At 39.5% G+C, this 20121-nt stretch overlaps 1 long non-coding RNA gene across 2 annotated transcripts in view; it reads left to right on the forward strand.

Moving 5' to 3' along the window:
- LOC148150108 (uncharacterized) overlaps positions 1 to 19150 on the forward strand; it is a 56714-nt gene extending 37564 nt beyond the window's left edge. Inside the window, exons 1-3 of one of the 2 annotated variants that reach the window (XR_015756825.1) lie at positions 3305 to 3422; positions 10368 to 10541; positions 19027 to 19150. This is a non-coding gene — a long non-coding RNA (uncharacterized LOC148150108). Of the gene's footprint in view, positions 1 to 3304; positions 3423 to 10367; positions 10542 to 19026 lie in introns of those variants that run through there. The other variant, XR_015756824.1, reaches the window with a different exon arrangement.
- The last annotated feature ends 971 nt before the right edge of the window (positions 19151 to 20121 follow it).

Genomic DNA, 20121 nt, shown 5'->3' on the forward strand with positions numbered 1-20121 from the left:
TCAAATTCCAAGGAATTGACCATGATCAGAATAAATTATCTCAAAGCAAGTGAGCCCCTCGGTAACAATGACGATAATATAATTGAAATTTACATTCAGTTTGGGAGGAAAGGGTTTGGGCTTGAGACTGTTTTTAACAGTTCAAATAAGAGCAATGATGGAAGCAGAGCTGGTTCCAGTGAATTGGCAAACTAAGGTGGAGGATAGCTCAATAAAGATGTAGAGGTAAACATTTTAGAGCTATTCAGAATACAGAGAGTAAATACTATCCAATGAAGGAGGAAAATTCCAAGGAATTGACCTTTAACTAGCTAAAGAGAACATTGAACTTTATTGAAAAATGCAATCATGCAAAGACAGGAGACAGGTCATGAGATTGGACAGAATGGAAAGAGAAAAGTTTGACAAACAGCAAGGAGGTCAAAATGAGAAGGAGAGAAATGCAACCAGAAATTAGATAGTCAGAGTTTCTATAAATACTTAATGAAGAAGAGGGAGCAAAGTGAGCATTCGTCCGATAGAAGTAGAGACTGGAGAATTAATAATGGTTAATGAGGAATTGATAGATGAATTAAACCATCAAACATCATGATAGAGGATGCAAGTAACATCCAGAAAGTGAGAAGTCATGAAATGAAACAGACGAAAGAGCTCAATAAAATCTTAATCCAAAGAAAGTGCTACTGAATAAATTGTCGGAGCTGTGGGCTGAAAAGTGCTTGGGCCCTGATGGACTTCATTCTTAATAGATGTGACCAGTGAGATAGTTGATTTAATTTTTCCAAAATGCCATTAATTCAGGGGCAGTCCCATTAGGTTTGAACATATCAAATATAATTCCTTTATTCAGAAAATCCTCTTCTAGATGTCCCCAGCATTACATATGCTAGACTTCAGCTTCACTCGATGTGAGATCAAGCAAGAGTTGGAGGCACTGGATAATGCAAAGGCTATGGACCCTTACAATGTACTGGCAATAGTACCAATGACCTGTGCTCCAGAATGTGCCACATCGCTAGCCAAGCTGTGCTAGTGCAGAATGCATCTATCTGATAATGTGGCAAATTGCCTAGGTATGTGCTGCACTCAAAAAGCAGGACAAATCCAACCTGACTATTTACTGCTTCATTAATCTAATCTCAATCATCAATAAAGTGATGGAAAGTGTCAGAGTTATCAGGCAACACCAGCTCAATAATAACTGTTTATTGACATACAGTTTGGATTCTGCCAAGGCCACTTTAGCTTGACCTCTTACAGGCTTGGTTCTAAGATATGTACATACAAAAAGCTGAAATCCAGAGGCAAGGAGAGAGTGACAATCTTGACATCAAGGCTGCATTGGACCGAATGTGGCATCAAAGAGTCTGAACAAAATAGGAATCAATGGGTATCAGTGTGTAAACTCTCTGCTGGTTGGAGTCATACTTGGCACATACAAAGATTTGTGTGGTTGTTGGAGGTCAGTCATTTCAGCTCTAAGACATCTCTGCAGGAGTTCCTCAGAGTAGTGTCATAGGCCCAATCATCTTCAGCTACTTCATCAGTGACCTTCCCTCTATCATAAGTTCAGAAGTGGGTATGTTCACCAATGTTTACACAATGTTCAACACAATTTGCGACTCCTCAGACACTGAAGCAGTCCATCTTCACATGCAACAGCTTTGGGAAATATCCAGGTTTGGACTGACAAGTGGCAAGTAATATTTGCATCACACAAATGTTGGACAATTACCATCAACAATAAGAGACAATCTAACCACTATCCCTTGGCATTCAATGAGATTACTATTACTAAAACCCCCACTAGCAACATCCTGTGGGTTACCATTAACCAGAAGCTCAAATGGGTTCACCATATAAATATAATGACTACAAGAGCAGGTCAGAGGCTATGAATACTGCAGCATACTCACCTCCTGACTTCCAAATCCTGTCCACTATTTATAAGGCACAAGTCTGGAGTGGAATGGAATACTCCCCACTTGCCCAGATGAGTGTGTTCCCCACAGCACTCAAGATGCTTGACACCTTTTCGGACAGCCTGCTTGATTGGCACCACATCCACAAGCATCCACTCCCTCCACCACCAATTCTCATTAACAGCAGTGGATACTGGCTGTAAGATACACTGCAGAAGTTCACCAATGATCCTAAGAAGCACTTTCCAAACCCACAAACATTACCATCTGGAAGGACTAGGATAGCATATATATGGGAAAACCACACCTGCAAGTTCTCCTCCAATCTGCTCACCATTATCGATTGGAAATATATTGCCGTTCCTTCAGTGTCATTTGAACAAAATCCTGGAATTCCCCTCCCTATCAGCATTGCATTCTACCTACTATACATGGACTGCATGGTTCATGAATGCATGTCATCAGCACTTTCTGATTGGTAATTGGAGATGAGTAATAAATGCTGGTTGGCCAGCAGTGCCCATGCCCCATGAGTGAGTAAAAAAGGAGAGACACAAAACAGTAAGTACTGGCTAGTCAGCTCAACATCTCAAAATGTCCAAAGCTGTTGTTAAAGAAGTTATAGCAGGGTACTTGGATAAGTTCAAATTAATCACAGGGTCATTATGGTGTTGTGAAATAAAAATGATTTTTGACCAATTTACTGGAGTTTGAGGAGATAACACATGCTGTGGATGAAGTGGAACTGGTGGAGGAAATATAAATAGATTTCCTAGAAAGCTCCACATCAAACACTGTGGAAAATAAAAGCTCATCGTGAAAGGGTAGCACAGTCATAGATAGAAGATTAGTTGTCTAAAACAACATAAGTCTATACAGATGTTTTTCAAGTTGGCAACATGAGACAACTGGAGTGGTGGGAACTCAACTATTTGTTGAAATATTCAGAAATTAGATTTGGGGTTTTGTGTCACATGTACTCAAATACAGAAGGACAGGATTACAGCGAAAACTTTACAATGTCGCCCCACATGGTGCCATTTTGGTCCAAAAAACCTAAGTACAAATCTTAAATACAAAAGTAGAGAAATAAAGAAAAAAGTTACCTGACAGAATAAGTTAGAAAATTAAGAAATAAAATTAAAAAGATAAACATTACAGTCTTTCTATAAAAGGGCCTGCAGTAGATTAATGCAGGGGGCTTCTAATGTGGTCTGGTTGGGCTCACAAACTGCTAACCAGCTGCACCAGTCCGCAGTCCAACAGCTGTCCCTGCTTTACTCCAGACATGCTGTCCGTCCCATTCTGCCCGGGCCTCCAGCCTACTCTGCGCCCTGCCTCCAGCTCGCTCTGCTCCAGCCCTCAGCCGCTCCAGTGTATGTTTTTCTTAAAAAAAGAAACACTAAAAAAGACTAAAGAGAAGAAGAACAAGAAAAAAAAAATTTCAGGGAAGGAATGGAAATTGGCACATTTGCTGACAACACAAAGATAGAAAGCAAGGTAAGTTGTTGAGAGGAGACAAGGCTAGAAAAGTATATTTATAAGTTAATTGAATGGGCAAATATGTGACAAGTGGTGTATAATGTGGGAAAATGTGAAAATGTCCATTTTGGCAGGAAAGATGAAGAAACATTCTCGACATGGTGAGAGATTGCAGAGCTCAGAAATGCAGAGGGATCTGGGTGTTGTTACACTAATTGCAAAAGGTTAGCATCCAGGTTCAGCAAGTAATTAGGATAGTTAATAGAATATTATCAGTTAATGAGATGGGAATTGAATACAAAAGAAAGGGAAATTATATTTCAGTTATGCAGGGCACTAGTAAGATCATATCTGGATGACTGTGCACAGTATTGATACCCTTACTTAAGAAAACATGTAAATATCCTGGAGGCAGTTCAGAGAAGGTTTACTAGATTAATACATGGAATTGAAGGGTTGCTTATAAGGAAATATTGGACAGGCTCGACTTGAATCCATTGGAGTTTAGAAGAATACAAGACGATTGATTAGAAAGTACAAATTCTTGAATGGTCCTGACAGTGTAGATGTAGAAAATATATTTCTGATGGGAGAATTTAGAACGATGGATTACTGTTAATCCATTTAAAACAGAGATGCCCAAATCCCAAGAAAGAATAAAATGAAGAATAAACAAGACAAAGCATAGCAGATGCCTTATTAGCACAGAGAAAGGGAAGCCTGCAATGCAAAGGAGGAGAGGTTTGGAGGGAGGGGTGTGTTTCATGGTGACTTAGCCAGTGTAGCATAGACCTTTTGGAGATCCACTGTGTCTCTGGTAAAGTCACATACAGTACCTCAGAGCTCCTTATCCAGACATGACAATGATCAATTTAGGAAACCTCCATGCCACACTGCGCGAGGGCATAACATTCAGCTGAATGAAGAACAGATGATCAGTTACTGAAAGCAGATGTCTTTTACAAGCAATGATCATTTTCTCTCATGGGACCAATTGTGAAAACACAAATTATAAACAATGCACTGTAGACAAATAATTGGGTCTCCAAAAACATACTTTGTATTTCACCTTGCTCCAACCTTACATGGCATTCTGTGCTTCTTTTCCTCATCTTTTAAATGTGTATAGAAATAATTTGCAGAACTATTTTGTTATGTCAGCCTGTTCGACGGCTGCATCTGCTTTAATCAATAGTGCCTCGTAGCATCATTAAACCTGTAACTTGGAACTCAAGGACTATGTGAAAGCAACATCCACATGAATAATGAAAAAAAAAATCATCCCATTACTATCAGCAAAGGTCAATTCAAGAGCACAACTACAACATATTATCTTCCAATTCATTGCTGGGGAAACTGTGACTGACAGTATCTTTTAGCAGCAGTTAAAGGAATTGTATTGCAAGTAGAGAAATACAGATAATGTACAAAGGATTTAGGTTATTGTTTGATGAGAAGTCCAAAGGTTTCTAGATGTCTGACTTTAACAAAATGCTTCAAACAGACAAAGGCAATCGTTCCTCCTCTATGTCACTACCTACATTCAGCAGACGACTAACCCAGCAACTCCACATAACGTAGAAATCTACTCAATCATGCTCATTGCAGAGAGACCAGAGATGGAAATGTGCCAAATATCCACTTGCTAAATTAACAGAACATCAATTATCATATACTCTTCTTCCGGGAAGCAGAGACACCTTTGATGTTCAAATGGTTGATTAATGTCATACAGCCTTATTATTATATTTTACAGCACAAAGCTTATGCAAGTATATTACACTGACCTTTCCTTGTGGGATTTCACTACATGTCAAGTCAATGTAAATTGAAGTCGATAGTACATGCAAACACTTCAAAACTTTAGAGAAGCAGTAAACCTGTAACTGATGCATTGGCTCTTTCCTCAGATTTAAAACCAATAAAAATATAACTGAGCACAAATTCTTCAGAACTGTTGGACAGAACTCTATATTCCTGTCGAGGGATATATTGAATAAAATCAAGTGATTTATTTTTGGCAGAAAAAATCCCAAGGTGTAGTGAAGAGGCAATGGAAAGAAAATGAGTTTCAGAATCAACAAAATAAGTAAAGCTTTTAGAGTCAGAGATATATAGCATGGAAACAAACCCTTCAGTCCAACTTGTCCACGCTGCCCGGATATTCTAACCTAACCTAGTCCCATTTGCCAACAATTGGCCCACATCCCTCTAAAAATATCCTACTCATATACCCATCCAGATGTCTTTTAAGATGCTGTACTTGTATCAGCCTCCACCACTTCCTCTGGCAGCTCATTCCATACATGCACCACCCTCTGAAAACATTGCCCCTTAGGTCCCTTTTATATCTTTCCCCTCTCACCCTAAACCTATGCCATCTAGTTATAGACTCCCCCACCCCAGGGAAAAGACCATGTCTATTTATCCTATCCATGCCCCTCATGACTTTACAAATGTCTATGAAGTCACCCCTCAGCCTCCGATGCTCCAGGGTGAACAGCCCCAGCCTATTCAGCCTCTCCCTATAGCTCAAATCCTCCAAAGCCTGGCAACATCCTTTAAATTCTTTCTGAACCCTTTCAAGTTTCACAACATCCTTCCGATAAGGAGACCAGAATTGCATCCAAAAGTGGCCTAACCAATGTCCTGTACAACTGCAACATGACTCCTATAGTCAACGCACTGATCAATAAAGGAAAACTTATCAAATGCCTTCACTATCCTATCCAACTGTGACTCTATTTTCCATGAACTATGAACTTGCACTCCAAGGTCTCTTTATTCAGAAACACTCCCTCAGACCTTACCATTAAGTGTATAAGACCTGCTAAGATTTGCTTTCCCAAAACACAGCACCTTGCATTTATTTAAATTAAACTCCATCTGCCACTCCTCAGCCCATTGGCCCATCTAATCAAAATCCTGCTGTAATCTGAAATAACCTCCTACGTTGTCCATTATACCTCCAATTTTAGTCTCATCTGCAAACTTACCAACTATACCTCTTATGCTCACATCCAAATCTTTTACGTAAATGACAAAGCTGTGGACCCAGCACCGATCCTTGCGGTGCACCACTGGTCACAGGCCTCCAGTCTGAAAAACAACCTCCAACACCATCATCTGTCTTCTACCTTCGAGCAAATTCTGTATCCAAATGGCTAGTTCTCCCTGTATTCCATGAATCTAATCTTGCTAACCAGCCACCCATGAGGAACCTTGTTGAATGCCTTATTGAAGTTCATATAGATCACGCCTACTGCTTTGCCCTCATCAATCCTCTTTGTTACTTTGTCAAAAAACTCAATCAAGTTCTCATGACATGACTTCCCATGCACAAAGCCATGCTGACTATTTGTTGGAAGAGAAATGAACATTAAACATTACACTAGAGTGGCAGTGATACTATAATTAAAAATATATAATTAATATAATTAGATATTTATAACAAATAGACATGACAGTCAGATTGTCAAGTGTTTTGCAGAAAAATTGTAGTGGACAGTAGGGTGACCAATCTGTGAGACAATGGAGTGATACCTCTTCTGGGTTTTGAGGATTTAGTAATAGACAAATTGTCTTTAGTTAACTCTTACAATTTAAAATTTCTAGGACTTAAACAAGGCTGAAAGCGTAAGTTTCTCTTAATTTGAAGTTGTTCAGTTGGAATTGGTGGATGATGCAAGATTTTCATGTGTGTAAAATAATTTTAAATTATTTGAAATTGGCTGCTTAAGCACAGTTCTGACAATTGATGCACGACCACAATTTTGTCCTGTGGATGAAATGTCAAACAAAAGCCTGCTTGCCAATTCTGGTTGATGTCAAATAACTCTTGGCACTATTTCATACCTTGCAGTGAGCTGTCTTCGTCTTCTGAACAGCACTTCCCTCAGCCAATACATTAGTCAGTCATTCATCTCATTTCTGTTTGTAGGGCTTTCTTTTACTCAAACTGGCTGCTTTGTTTCTTGCACATAGCAGTGATGACTACACTTCAACTCAGCATCTCAAGGTGGCTTTCAATTTGTCCTCTGGCAAACTCTTAGTGCCTTCATTGCCATCTCTGCTTGCTCCTTTTCACATAAGAGCTGTGAGTTTTACACTGCTCTTTGCTCTAATTCTGACACCTCAGCTGATTCTTTGAGAGTGGATACTTCTGCTCTAATAACTAATGTTGTTGAAAGTAGTGATGTGTCATTCAAGTAGATGACCAATAGCCACAGGCTTTGTGAGTTACTCATCCTCAGCCATCCCTATGGATATTTTACTGGAAGAAAAATTTGCTATTATCAGGCAGCCACCTCTTATAACACGTTTCACATTGTAACAGGACCCAATCTGTGCTGGGAACATTAATTATTTAAAATGAGAAAATTTCAGAAAATACCCTGGAGGAGTCCTTGTCACAGACTAGCAGGATAATGTGCAACAGTGAATTTACATTTTTAGAGCTTATTTCATTTTCTCCCAAAGTATTCATAGTTAATGAAATACTTCTGAAGTGTCGCCACTGTTCTCAATTTCTGGTGTCTGTATTATTGGGAAGCATCAATACTTTGATTTCTGTGGGAATTATCTGGGACTGTCGACAAACAATTCCCCTGCTCTCCATGATCCTTTGCATTAAATTCAATGATTGTGAATGGTTCTGATACACTTAACTGCATTATTACCCAGAAAATATTGGGCAAAAAATGCCTTGTATAAAACCTGTGTAACTACAGAAATGACTCCAACCCCCAAAATCACTCCCAGTCCCTGAAACTGCTGTCTGACCCCTAACTCTGAAACACCAACCATTCTCTAAACTGAGTGGCTACTCTCGGGCTCAACCACCGTTTGACCAAACCCACCCTCCCTATTGACTTGATCTGACCTGTCTATCCCTGAACTTGACAACTCGTCCAGACCCAGTCCAAACACCCCCATCCCACCCATCAATTTCATTCACCCACTACCCTACTAATTCACTAACCCACCTCATCATTAATATCCACAACTAAATATTTTAAATGGTTAATGCTGTAAAGAGAGAGAGTGTAGAATAACTTTCCCCTGGTGCTCCAGAGTCACAATGGAAGGTTTTTGGTTGACTTGCATGATCTGCTTTTCCAAAAGGAGTTGGACTCGGAAGACTCAGCCAAAAGAGCAGAGCAGAGTCAGGGCATGGAATGGCAGTCTGATCATGATTGCTGCTTTGCAGAAGACTGTGGCTCACCTCTCAGAATTTACCCTGTTAAGCCCCTTCAAAATCTTCACAAACATCAGACCAGCAACAAAATCTGAAATAACAGTCAAATATTTATTCCCAGAGCTTTTGAATATTTTCTGAGCCAGGAGTTGGTACTTTGAGTGTTGAATTATGCAGGAGTATTTCATTTTCCTTTCAAGCTGCAGTGTTTTTGTCCAAAGTATTTTCATTTTACTTTCTCTTTTATTTATTGTATAAAAAAATGACAAAGGCTCATTACTGGGTGTGTGGATTGTGATGCAGGCAATAAAAAAACATTGTTCTGGCTGGTCATCTCCAGGATTGTAGGATACAAATGTTCTGCTGCAATATCTGTCCAGATTGCTGAAAATGGCAGCAATTAAAACCAGCCTCTACTTCTCAGCCTGCTTACATCCAGTAAAATGACAATGCTTTGATCAAACCTCTCCAAATGCTGATTTATACCATCTTTTCACATTGTTTTCCAATCATTTGACTTCCACAGTGGTTAGGTATTTTTAAACGGGCTCTCTCTTCATCCTTTTTTAAACAGTAATACAAACAAGCAGGTGAGTAGCTGGAGAGGATTAAAAATGAATATCAGGATGCCCCATTGCCCCATTTGCTCCCCTCAGCTTCCTCAGTTGCACTTAAAGAGTCAGAGCTACACAGCATAGAAGCAGAGCCTTTGGTCCAACTCGTCCACACTGACCAGATATCTGAAATTAATCTAGTCCCAGCATTTAGTTCATATCCCTGTAAACCCTTCATATTCATATACCCATCTAGATACTTTTTAAATATTGTAATTGTACAGGCCTCTAACCACTTCCTCTGGTAACTCATTCCATACAGGCACCACCTTCTGAAAAAGTTGACTGTTAAATCCCTTTTAAATCTTTCGCCTCTCACCTTAAACCTATGCCCTGTAGTTTTGAACTCCCCGACTTTGGGGAAAAGACCCTTAGTTCGTTTATCTGATCCGTGCCCCTCGTGATTTTATAAACCTCGAAGGTCACCCCTTAGTCTCTGACTCTCCAGGGAATACAGCCCCAGCCTATTCAGCCTCTCCCTATAGCTCAAACCCTCCTACCCTGGCAACATCCTTGTAAACTTTTTCTGAACCCTTTCAAGGGTCACAACATTCTTCCTATAGCAGGAAGACCAGAACTGAATGAAAAAGGCCTAACCATCTTCTGGGTCCAATGGTTTATCCACTTTTCTGGGTGCTAAATGTCTCATTATTTCCTCCCTCACTCTTTGTCCATTTCAATATTTCATAATACTCATCCTTGATTAAATTCATAACAACAAAGCCCGTGTTTTGCACTTTCATTTGCAACTGACATTTTCGGTCTCTAATTAGCGGTACTCCACTACTCCAGTTATTCAGCTGCAGCAGGTCCATATCCAACACATTGTAAACCCCTGCCCCTGTCACTGACACTCTTCCCACATTCTTGCAGGACAAGGTGGGGTGGGAAACAGCAGGAGGAAGCAGCAAAAACCCAGTAGAGCCAGATGCAGCTGCATGTCCTTGACCTTTTGGAGGAGTTAGTATTTTGAAGTATTGATGCACTACTGAAACGAACATTGCTGAGACAATCCAGCACTATGCACCTTCCCAAACTCAACCCACATTTTGGGATGAAGGCCAAGCTTCAGGTAATGTCTCCGTTGACTTGTTTTAATCTAATGACCCTTTCCATCCACCTAACTTCCCACTTCTGCTCTCACACCTTCAGAGGTACCAGACCTGCCAGGCAGCCAGCCAATGATGTGTGTGAGACTGAAGAATAAGAAGAGCCATCCTTTGAGGAAGAACGACCTGAATGTGATCTGACTCTCACAACCAGAAGCTCAGATACTTTCAAAGGCTGGAGAGGAGTGGCAAGTCACTGGGCTGCTGCAGGGACAAGGTAAAGAACTGCTTGTGACAGCTGTCCGGAGAGTATGATTGCAGATATGTTGTGCAGCAGAGGAGTTGTGTGACAGAGGAGAGAGATAAAGAACCTCAATGAGGTGAGATAAAGGGAAGACATGGAATGAGCACCAAAATGCTTTGTGCTTTAACAGCCCTGATAGAAACCCTGCTGTCAACTTCAAGGAGCATGGAAGAGTCTGGCACCAGCATGGCACAGGGGTATATGCGGGCCTTGGAGTCCATTTGCGCAGTGTAGAGGTGGTGGCCAACTCTATCACTGTACTTGTAAAATTTAGTCGTTATGCTGTCCCCGATGGCCAGTGTCTCAATTTCCATTGTAGTGCTTACACAAGTCACCCAGACTGCTGCATAGGAAGCTCAGATTTTGGAAATGAGATACATCTGCCATGAAATCAAGCTCAGTCCCATGCAGGCTCAGATGGCTGCACCTGGGACAGCAAATGTCAATTCTCAAAGGGGCATGCAGGCTCTCACTGCAATCCAGCAATGTGTGCGCTCACGCAGCTTACAAAGATCACTAAAATGCCCACTCCCCCGGGGTGTGATAGTGGCTCCATGAAGCTCAAACACATGGTCTTTTCTCAGGATCCCAGCCACTCCACATTTGCTGTTGTTTATCAGCCATAGTTATCACTCATGTCAATGTGATACAGTCCAAAGTCTGGCTTTGAAGGCCCTGGTTTACTCAAGGGCTTCTTGCAAAGATATCTGCAGTCTTCCTCATTGACAGTCATAAACCATGCTGTGGCAAAAGTGAGGACTGCAGAGGCTGGAAATCAGAGTCTAGACTAGAGTAGTGCTGGAAAAGCACAGCAGGTCAGGCGGCATTCGAGGAGCAGGAAAATCGACATTTCGGGCCAAAGCCTAAACCATGCTGTAGCTACTGGGACTGGCATTGTGCAGTATCACGAGGCCACAGAATGACCAATCCTTCTGACAGTGCAATCAATTATTAAATGGTGCAGTTTCAACTATTTTGTTGAGCAGATGATTCCAGCCACCCTGGAATGCCATTATTCCAGCCAAAACCTTCGCCACTCTCCCACCCACAAAAACTCCCCGACATTTTATTTCCTTAGAGTTGGTCATCTTGTTACGCCAGATAAAGGGTGCACAATCAAATACTGCATGCATGATTTGATATGTTATCAGAGTATCATTATCAAATTGTTGCCTTTTTTATTTCAACATTTTGGCCAAGAGAACTTGGTGCTGGTCTGAAACAGAGAAGTGAGAGGATGGTCAGTCATCCAGGGATTCGATAGGTGTATCAGTGTTTGTGGAGAAGCTCAGAGTCAGCCTGTCTCGAGCACTGGTATTCTGGATGCCTCCCCCCTTCATCTCCCCTTGAGGTGTTGGTAAAGACTTGTGACAAAGTTTGCACTCCCATGATTGCCAGTTTGTGGAGGACACAGCAGACCGTCATGAATTTAGCATCTTATATATCTCAATTACATCTCCTCTCATTCTTCTCAACTTTTGGAAATATAGGCCTAAACTGCTCAATCTCTTCTTATAAAACAATTCTTTCACATTTGGAATTAATCTTCAAGGGAGTGGACCAAACTGTATGCGGTATTCCAGATGCAGTCTCACCAATGCCTTGTCCAATTGCAACAACACTTGTCCACTTTTATACTTAATTTGAGCAATAAATGCAAAATTCCATTTGTCTTATTATCTGCCATACCTGCATATTAGCTTTCTGTGATTCATGTGTGAGACACCCAGATCTCTCTGCACCAAAGCATTTTGAAGTTTCTCTCCATTTTGGTAAGTAGCAGCTTCTTGGTGCATGATGAAACTATTGTGACAGCTGTCAGAGAGCAGAAATTCACCAAAATTGCAGCGATGGCAATGTGACACATACAATGTTAAAGGAGTGGAAACTCCATTGTCATGGTTGAAAAACACCTGCATGCAATCGCTGACTTCCTGCCCCAGTGTGAAGCGCACTACTTTGATAAAGCCCACTCTTCCTGTTTCTCTTTGCTTTGGAAGGCGGAAAGAAGTCTGCTTTTGTTGTGTACAGGGCTTTCGTAACCTTCCAGAAGCAGTGACAAATAGCAAAATATTGAATACATCTACTCCAGCCTGGATGGATCTGGCACCATAGAAATTAAGGACCACAGGGACCTTGACTGAAACTGGCAGAACCACCCATGCCCTGCACTCCAACTGCAGGGCTGGTTTGAAGAGGTGGCACAATTCTCTGGCTATCTCCTTTCACAAGGTAAAAACAATGACTGGAGATGCTGGAGACCAGATTCTGGATTAGTGGTGCTGGAAGAGCACAGCAGTTCAGGCAGCAGCCAAGGAGCAGCGAAATTGACATTTCGGGCAAAAGCCCTTCATCAGGATCCTGATGAAGGGCTTTTGCCTGAAACGTCATTTTCGCTGCTCCTGGGATGCTGCCTGAACTGCTGTGCTCTTCCAGCACCACTAATCCAGTATCTCCTTTCACAGCATTATCACCATAAAAACCATTCTTAACTGACTTAGGCAAAGTGATCTGAGAGCGCTTTGCTGGGTACAACCTCCTGCTCAGAGCCTTTCTCCCTCCTCCTGAACAGCTTCTCCTCTGATGCCTTCACTCGAGCTGACTATCATATTGCAGTCCAATTATACCATAGGCTGTGACTAGGAACATGTATTCTATTCAGAGGTATTTGAAATTAAAATCATGCATCCCAAAGATTCAGTACCTCTCCTTCCTAACTGCAAGGACCTCCGTCAACTGTTTCAAAAATATTGGACACATTATTTCGGCAAAACCAAAGAAGGATCTCATGTGCAGTTGAGCATATTGTTACACCAAGATCCTTTACAAAGTTCTCCAATTTATTGTGGTTCTGAATGGGATTCAATCAATAAGGCCCTGAGTGAGGAGTGTTCAGCTGCACCCCTTTCTTTATTCACTCACCTCTTCATTCGATTGCAGTGAGGTTAACTTGAATAGGATCTCTTCCCTTGTAGATAGTTGTTTTTCACCAATGAACTTATGTTTTAAAAGAAGCAATTTTAACTAGTGTTTCTTGAATTAAAAAGAGTGAATTCATGAATAACACATTAGAAGAAATACAAAGGCAACACTCATACACACAGGTTAGAATTAATAAGCGAGTCCAGAAAGATAAAAGTTTAAAAAATTAAAATTAGTATCCGAATTGCACTGAAGCTGTCACACTGGAGGTTGCCAGTAGCATTGCCATTGGTACTTGAACAGTCGATTTCACAATCCTTACTTCTGAAGTTTGGCTGAGATTCTGTAGATCTAATTCCTTTCAATTAGGAGATAGTTGAAATAGAGGGTCACTCTACTCAAAACATTACTCTGTTTTCTCTCCACAGGTGCCGCTAGACCTGTTGAATTTCTCCAACAATTTCTGTATTTGTTTATTCCTCAGACTATAACCCAGCTTCAAATTCACATTTTCAGCTCTGATCTCCAGCATCTGCAGTCCTCACTTTCTCCTAAATGTCAAGAAAACTATTGTTTGATTATTCTGCACTTCTGTAATCCAATTCAGTGATGATGGGTTTTCAGCAACCTGTCACCATTTATATTGAATATTATTTCATTACCATTAACCATTAACTGAAATGCTATATTACAAATGCCTGCACTTGAATAATTAGTTGTAAATCTTCTTGGTACATCTCGAGGTCGCAATATGTGTTTTATCATCTTTTAGAGCTAATTTTGAAAACCTGGTTCTTATGTTTAATGGGTTAAAATTTGTATAAACCTTTAATTAGTCCACATTTCCAATATGCATTCTCAACACGCAAAGCTTTACATCAGCAGTGTTAAAGAACAATATGTGCCTCATCGTACGCACATAAAATTAACAGCCAGATAGTAATAAAGCTGCAGCTTAATCAAGTTCCACCTTTATAATTTATGATACCACCTGTACATTTCACATAAATTAGACTCTGACTCACTCTCAGGCATCTGTAATTATTTATATAAACGACCACAAAGCATAAATTGAATGATGAGGTGGAAGAATAGAGTCTGATTAATGTAAGTAATACATTGGTGGCCAACGTGCGTTTCAGAACCGGTTGTGAAGTTGGATTGTCTTACTATCCTCTCAATAGGCATTCTACTTTCTGCCATTTATTTCATTATTAATGGCACAACAAGACCTGTCAAGAGTCCTGATTCAAAAGTGATTAGAATCTGCTTCCAAAACATATTTGGAGACTTTAACTTGGTAAATAATCCATTGGATATTCAGGGGAAACAGATTGTTCTATTTCAGAAAGCCAAGACATAAAGGATGGAACAAATGTTTACTTACTTGTAGAAGCTTTTATTTACAGTTATACATACTTCCTAACCCAACTCCAGTTTCAAGCAGTTCCTATATATCTCTTAAGAACCTAGAAACATTGAGTGCTAGTCCACTGAAAAAAAAACTTTGTAGGTAACTTATCAAATCAAATTAAATATCTACTCCTGGAATTGAAAATGCTGTCTAGTCCTCTAGCGCCACTGGTCATGGAAGGTCTTAAACATACTGGCAAGTACCATGTTCCTCCTGTCTAAGAGCACCTGGGCATTGACTTATCCACAGAGGAGAGCTAAACAACCAAGTCCTCCGGGCATTCCGGTTTCCTCCCACAATCCAAAGATGTGCAGGTTAGGTAAATTGGCCATGCTAAATTGCCCATAGTGTTCAGGGATATGTAGACTAGGTGCATTAGTCAGGGGTAAGTGCAGAGTAATAGGGTAGGGGAATGGGTCTGGGTTCGTTACTCTTCGGAAGATTGGTATAGACTTGTTGGGCTGAATGGCCTGTTTCCACACTAGGGATTTTATGATTCTGTGATAAGTCGAGTGACCCCTCAACACACTGCCGAGATGCGTTAAAATTCTGTTCCTAAATAGATGGTGGACAAGAATCCCCAGTTAATGCCCACCCTTAATACAATTCAAAGTTATTAGTATGCAATTAATACAGTTAAGTAACTAGGCTGGATAGGGCTAGATTTGGATGGAGGGGAGTTGTGGGGTGGTAGGTAATTAATGGGATGTGGTTTATAAGAAGCATGAGGAAACTTAGTTAGCATTGGAGAAAGAAACCCTCCTTGAAACTCAACAAAACTGACACTTAACCAAAAAAAAGGATAATTTATAGAATTCTTGAGATGATTTAGCTCAATCTGCCCATTCATGAATATTATGAAAGCAACTGCACTAGAAAGCACGTCAGGAAGGTTACAATGTGAAGCATTGCTGCAATTACTAGTTTCTGTTAGTTAGACTCGAAACTTCAACTCTTTTCTCTCCTTAGAGATGTTGCCAGACCTGCTGAGATTTTCCAGCATTTTCTCTTTTGGGACTAGTTTCTGTTCTGAGTTACTGAAATATGGAAACTTGAGTAAAAATTAATCCAGATTTAGCTTTTAACTATTTTATTTGTCCTTAAAATGTTCTTTATTTTAGAGCTTTTTTTTAAAAACAAAACTCTTCCACAAAGTTAGCAAATTCTACTGTAAGTACCCAGCCAGTTCAACCAAACAATCACATTTCAGAATTGCTTATTTGTCACAGCATCTTTGAGATAATTCTGTGCAGTTAACAGGGTAGGAAGTAACACTCTCTAATAAGATTGTTGTTGACAATTTACTGCAAATCTACTTTGCTTAAAATCCAAACCAATACATTTTAAAACCCACAAGCCTCTCCCCTGGTTTTAAATTTCACTTCAATTTTATTAATCACATACAAGCCAGAAAAATGCATCAACCTGTGGTGTGAAAATGCTGCAAGATTCATTTTAAGATATAGTAAGAACACATGAAACAATAGAAAGCCATTCAGTCCATCAAATCTGCCCTATCATCCTATGAGATCCACTTTCAAACAGATAACCCCAATATTCCTTTGCTGACAAAAATCTGTTTAACTCAACCTCCAGCCTCCATTGCCCTCTGGGAAAGAAATTTCCAATGGCTCCCAACTGTCTTCGAGAAGCAATTCCTCCTCTCTCTATCTTAAATGGGACGTATTTTATTTTCAAACAATGTTACCAATTCCAGGCTGCCCCATGGGAGGAAACTTTCTTTCAGCATCTACCCTGTTAGGGCCCTCAGAGTCTTATATACTTAATTAAATCCTCTCTGATTTTCTAAACTCCAACGAATACAAGCCCAATCTGTGCAACCTTTTCTCATAAGACAACCCCTTCATCCCAGAAACCAGTGTATGATTCTTCAGTAAACTATTTCCAATTTAATATATATGAGATTTTTTGGGTGACTGCTCCAGGTACCGAATAGTTTTGACACTTCTATCAGGATGTGGTACTGAATAAGAATAGTTTTACATCATTCACTCCCATTAATCCTCCTTTGACTTGGGCCTATCTAGTGATTAGCAGTAAAGGATCCACCACTATAGAGTATCTATAGACGAAACACTGTTCCCAGATAACAAGGCAACTTATAGCACTTTAGGAATAAATACACTTGGTAAGGCATAATTGCTAGGACCTTGAAGACTTGATAAAAATATATCTGTTTCCTTGAAAAGGTAGAGTAGAACAAGTTGTTTCCAATCAAAGACTGTGTATGACATTAATACTGGGGTAGAACTAATGTAGGATGAATCTTAATCTCTTCAGAACTACTAATTCGTACTGCTGTATGCTGATCAAATAAAGAGTCCAAAACTGTACACAGTACTCCGGGTATATTCTCACCAATGTCCCATACAACGGAAGTAATATTTCCCAATCCCTCTTGCAATAAAGACCAACATTTCATTTGTCATCCTTACTAGTTGCTGTGTCTGTATGCTAATTTTTATGATTCATATTTAAAGGGAACCATATATCGTATTTACTTTTATCAGCTGCTTAGAGCTCAAGATTTTGTAACTAGCTCAATTAAGCTTGAGGAATAAACCTGAACACTTGATTTACATAATAGATAAATACTGTCATGCTATCATGATCTATTACAATACCAGAGCCTTTCTATGCCCCATGACCTTCCCTTTTATTGTACACTAAATGTGACTATGAGAACTTGTGACATACTTAGAAGCATCACTGTCGCTAAGTTGAAAGTTCAAGTTCAAGTCCCACTCCAGAAACTAATTATTCAACAACGTGACTCCATTGTGCAGCCAAACAGATTGAAAATTAACCTGCAAATCTTTTAACATACACAAACAACAGGCAGCAAGACTGAGACAGGTTCCTCATCAGCCATTTGATGGAATGGAATTTGTCACTATTCATTGATCCAGGCTACAATTGAGGATGCATCTTGCTATGATGGTTCAGATTCTTTTGAGGTGGGTGTGTCTCAGTTGGCTAGATGGCCAGTGTGGAGAAGATTGGAATCAATAGGACTGAGTATGTACCCCATCATGGCTGGTGTGGATTTAGGACTTCCCACTTTGTCTTACCTGTCCTAACCATAAAGAACGGCACAGCACTTCTGAATAACAGAAGAAACATTACTTTAATACACTATATTGAACTCACTCTCTTAGAACATATTATACAAGGATCCAGTGATATCCAAATTTTGGCCCTCAGCCTTGATGGTAAACTGTCTCCCTGCAGATAATACGCTGAAAAATGAAATAATTGCAGCACCTTCCAGAGTAGGAGGGCTAAAACACAGCATCGAAGTCAATTTGGGATTTTGTCCATAATTAATCGATAGGATTAAAGCGAACCAACTGTCTGAAATGAATTCTCTATATAAACTACCAATGCAAAGGTGGATGTCACCTTGCAGCCTAAAATATTAGACACAATTTCATTGATTATACATTGTTCCTGTCACAAAGTCCATTGCTTAAAAGACTTGCAGCATTGGTATTCATGACCATGCTGTTCATGTTTTCACATATCTTTGAGCTAATCCATTATTAGTCAGAAAGTTCACAGGTACCTCAAAGCTGGTCTCTATCCCTTTCACAATCTGAGTTAACACAATCTGAATTAACACTTTTGTATTTCTTAGGTATTCTTGTAGAAAGATTAAATGGTCACCATGTATGGGCCAAAGAGATTATGCAGACATTTAGTTTCATGGCACCTACTTAAAGTCACATGCTAATGGCTTATAATCATATATTACAGCAGCCTTCAATATTTCTTTTTAAAGAGAGATTTTACTCTTTTCCCTCATCTTTACTATTAACCTTATGGACGCTTTCATAGATGGATACATCTGCATCTTTCTACAGGATTTTTAACCTTTCAAGAGCAGTCTGAGCAAATTGCCTATCTGCCTTTCAAACTTCCAGATTATTTGTTTTCTTCTACTGATTTATTTCCGGATGCCCATTAATATGTGGCTATCACTTTAATGCACAAATTCAGATTTTGTAAGAGGAAACAATACTGTTCTGATTAAGTAGACTGCAGATCAACGAACTTCATAAAAAAAACCCATGTCAATTTTCATTTGTGTCTTGTTCATAGGTTATTGCAACTGCTGAGATATCTCGCCAGAGACTGCACCTGCAATTTGAAAATGACTTATTGCATCTACCTTAAATGGAACTACAGCTGTTTGGTGATCACAATGTGTTGCTGTCAATAAACCAAAAACAAATACTATTTCAGATTCCTTAATTTTATGTTGATCTTCATTACTTATCAAATTCAAGATTAAGTTTTAATCTAAATAAAAACAAAGAACTGTGGATGATATAAATCAAACAAAAACAGAAATTGCTGGAAAAGCTCAGCAGATCTGGCAGCATTTGTGAAGAGAAATTCGAGTTAATGTTTTGGGTCTGAGGAAGGGTCACTTGACTTGAAACATTAACTCAGATTTGTCTCCACAGATGCTGCCAGACCTGCTGAGCTTTTCAAGCAGCTTCTGTTAAATCTGTTTCATATAATTTTGATGCATAAGAACTATCCGGTACTGCAGATTTAAAGGAACCTAGAACATGACAGGACTAAAACTTCCTGTGACCCATAAAGTTTCTTCAGATTGACATTATCTTCACCCTGTTCCTCAGAATTTTCTTTGCAATATGTTAATTTAAAGAAATTGTCTTTTCCTTTTGGACAATTCACCACATAATAATACTTTGGATAATATTGAAATATCTATTAAATATTCTTTGGAATTCTGAGAATCATCCAGCCAGTATTTTTGTTCCAATTTTGTATTCTGCTATAATAATGAGAAATGTTAAAAGGTTTTACATCCTCACTTCATGTTTCATCATTCTTTTCTATTGATGCCAGCACTTAGTATCTAAATTATTTAACAATATTTTACAAAATCTGTGAAAGTCATAGCTATATTCTTCCATGGAATATGCATGTGTTTTCTTGAGTCTATCAAATTTTGACCTGCCTCAGGTAATTTGCAAATTGTCTTTCTTATTGATTTAATCCAAAAACACTAACAAAAGATTCAATCTTTCATCATTTTCCAGTTTTTAAGAGACAAGTCTCCCAAATACTTTATTTCTGGTCTTACTTCACTACTGGTTCTGATGAGGGAGGATACTGAACACACAGCTCAAACAGCAGTCAAACAGACCTGCAATGGAAGAA

The sequence above is a fragment of the Chiloscyllium plagiosum genome, unplaced genomic scaffold (genome assembly GCF_037043375.1).
Source record: "Chiloscyllium plagiosum isolate Xiang-an unplaced genomic scaffold, Cpla_swu_hap1 HiC_scaffold_4, whole genome shotgun sequence".
Taxonomy (NCBI): domain Eukaryota; kingdom Metazoa; phylum Chordata; class Chondrichthyes; order Orectolobiformes; family Hemiscylliidae; genus Chiloscyllium; species Chiloscyllium plagiosum.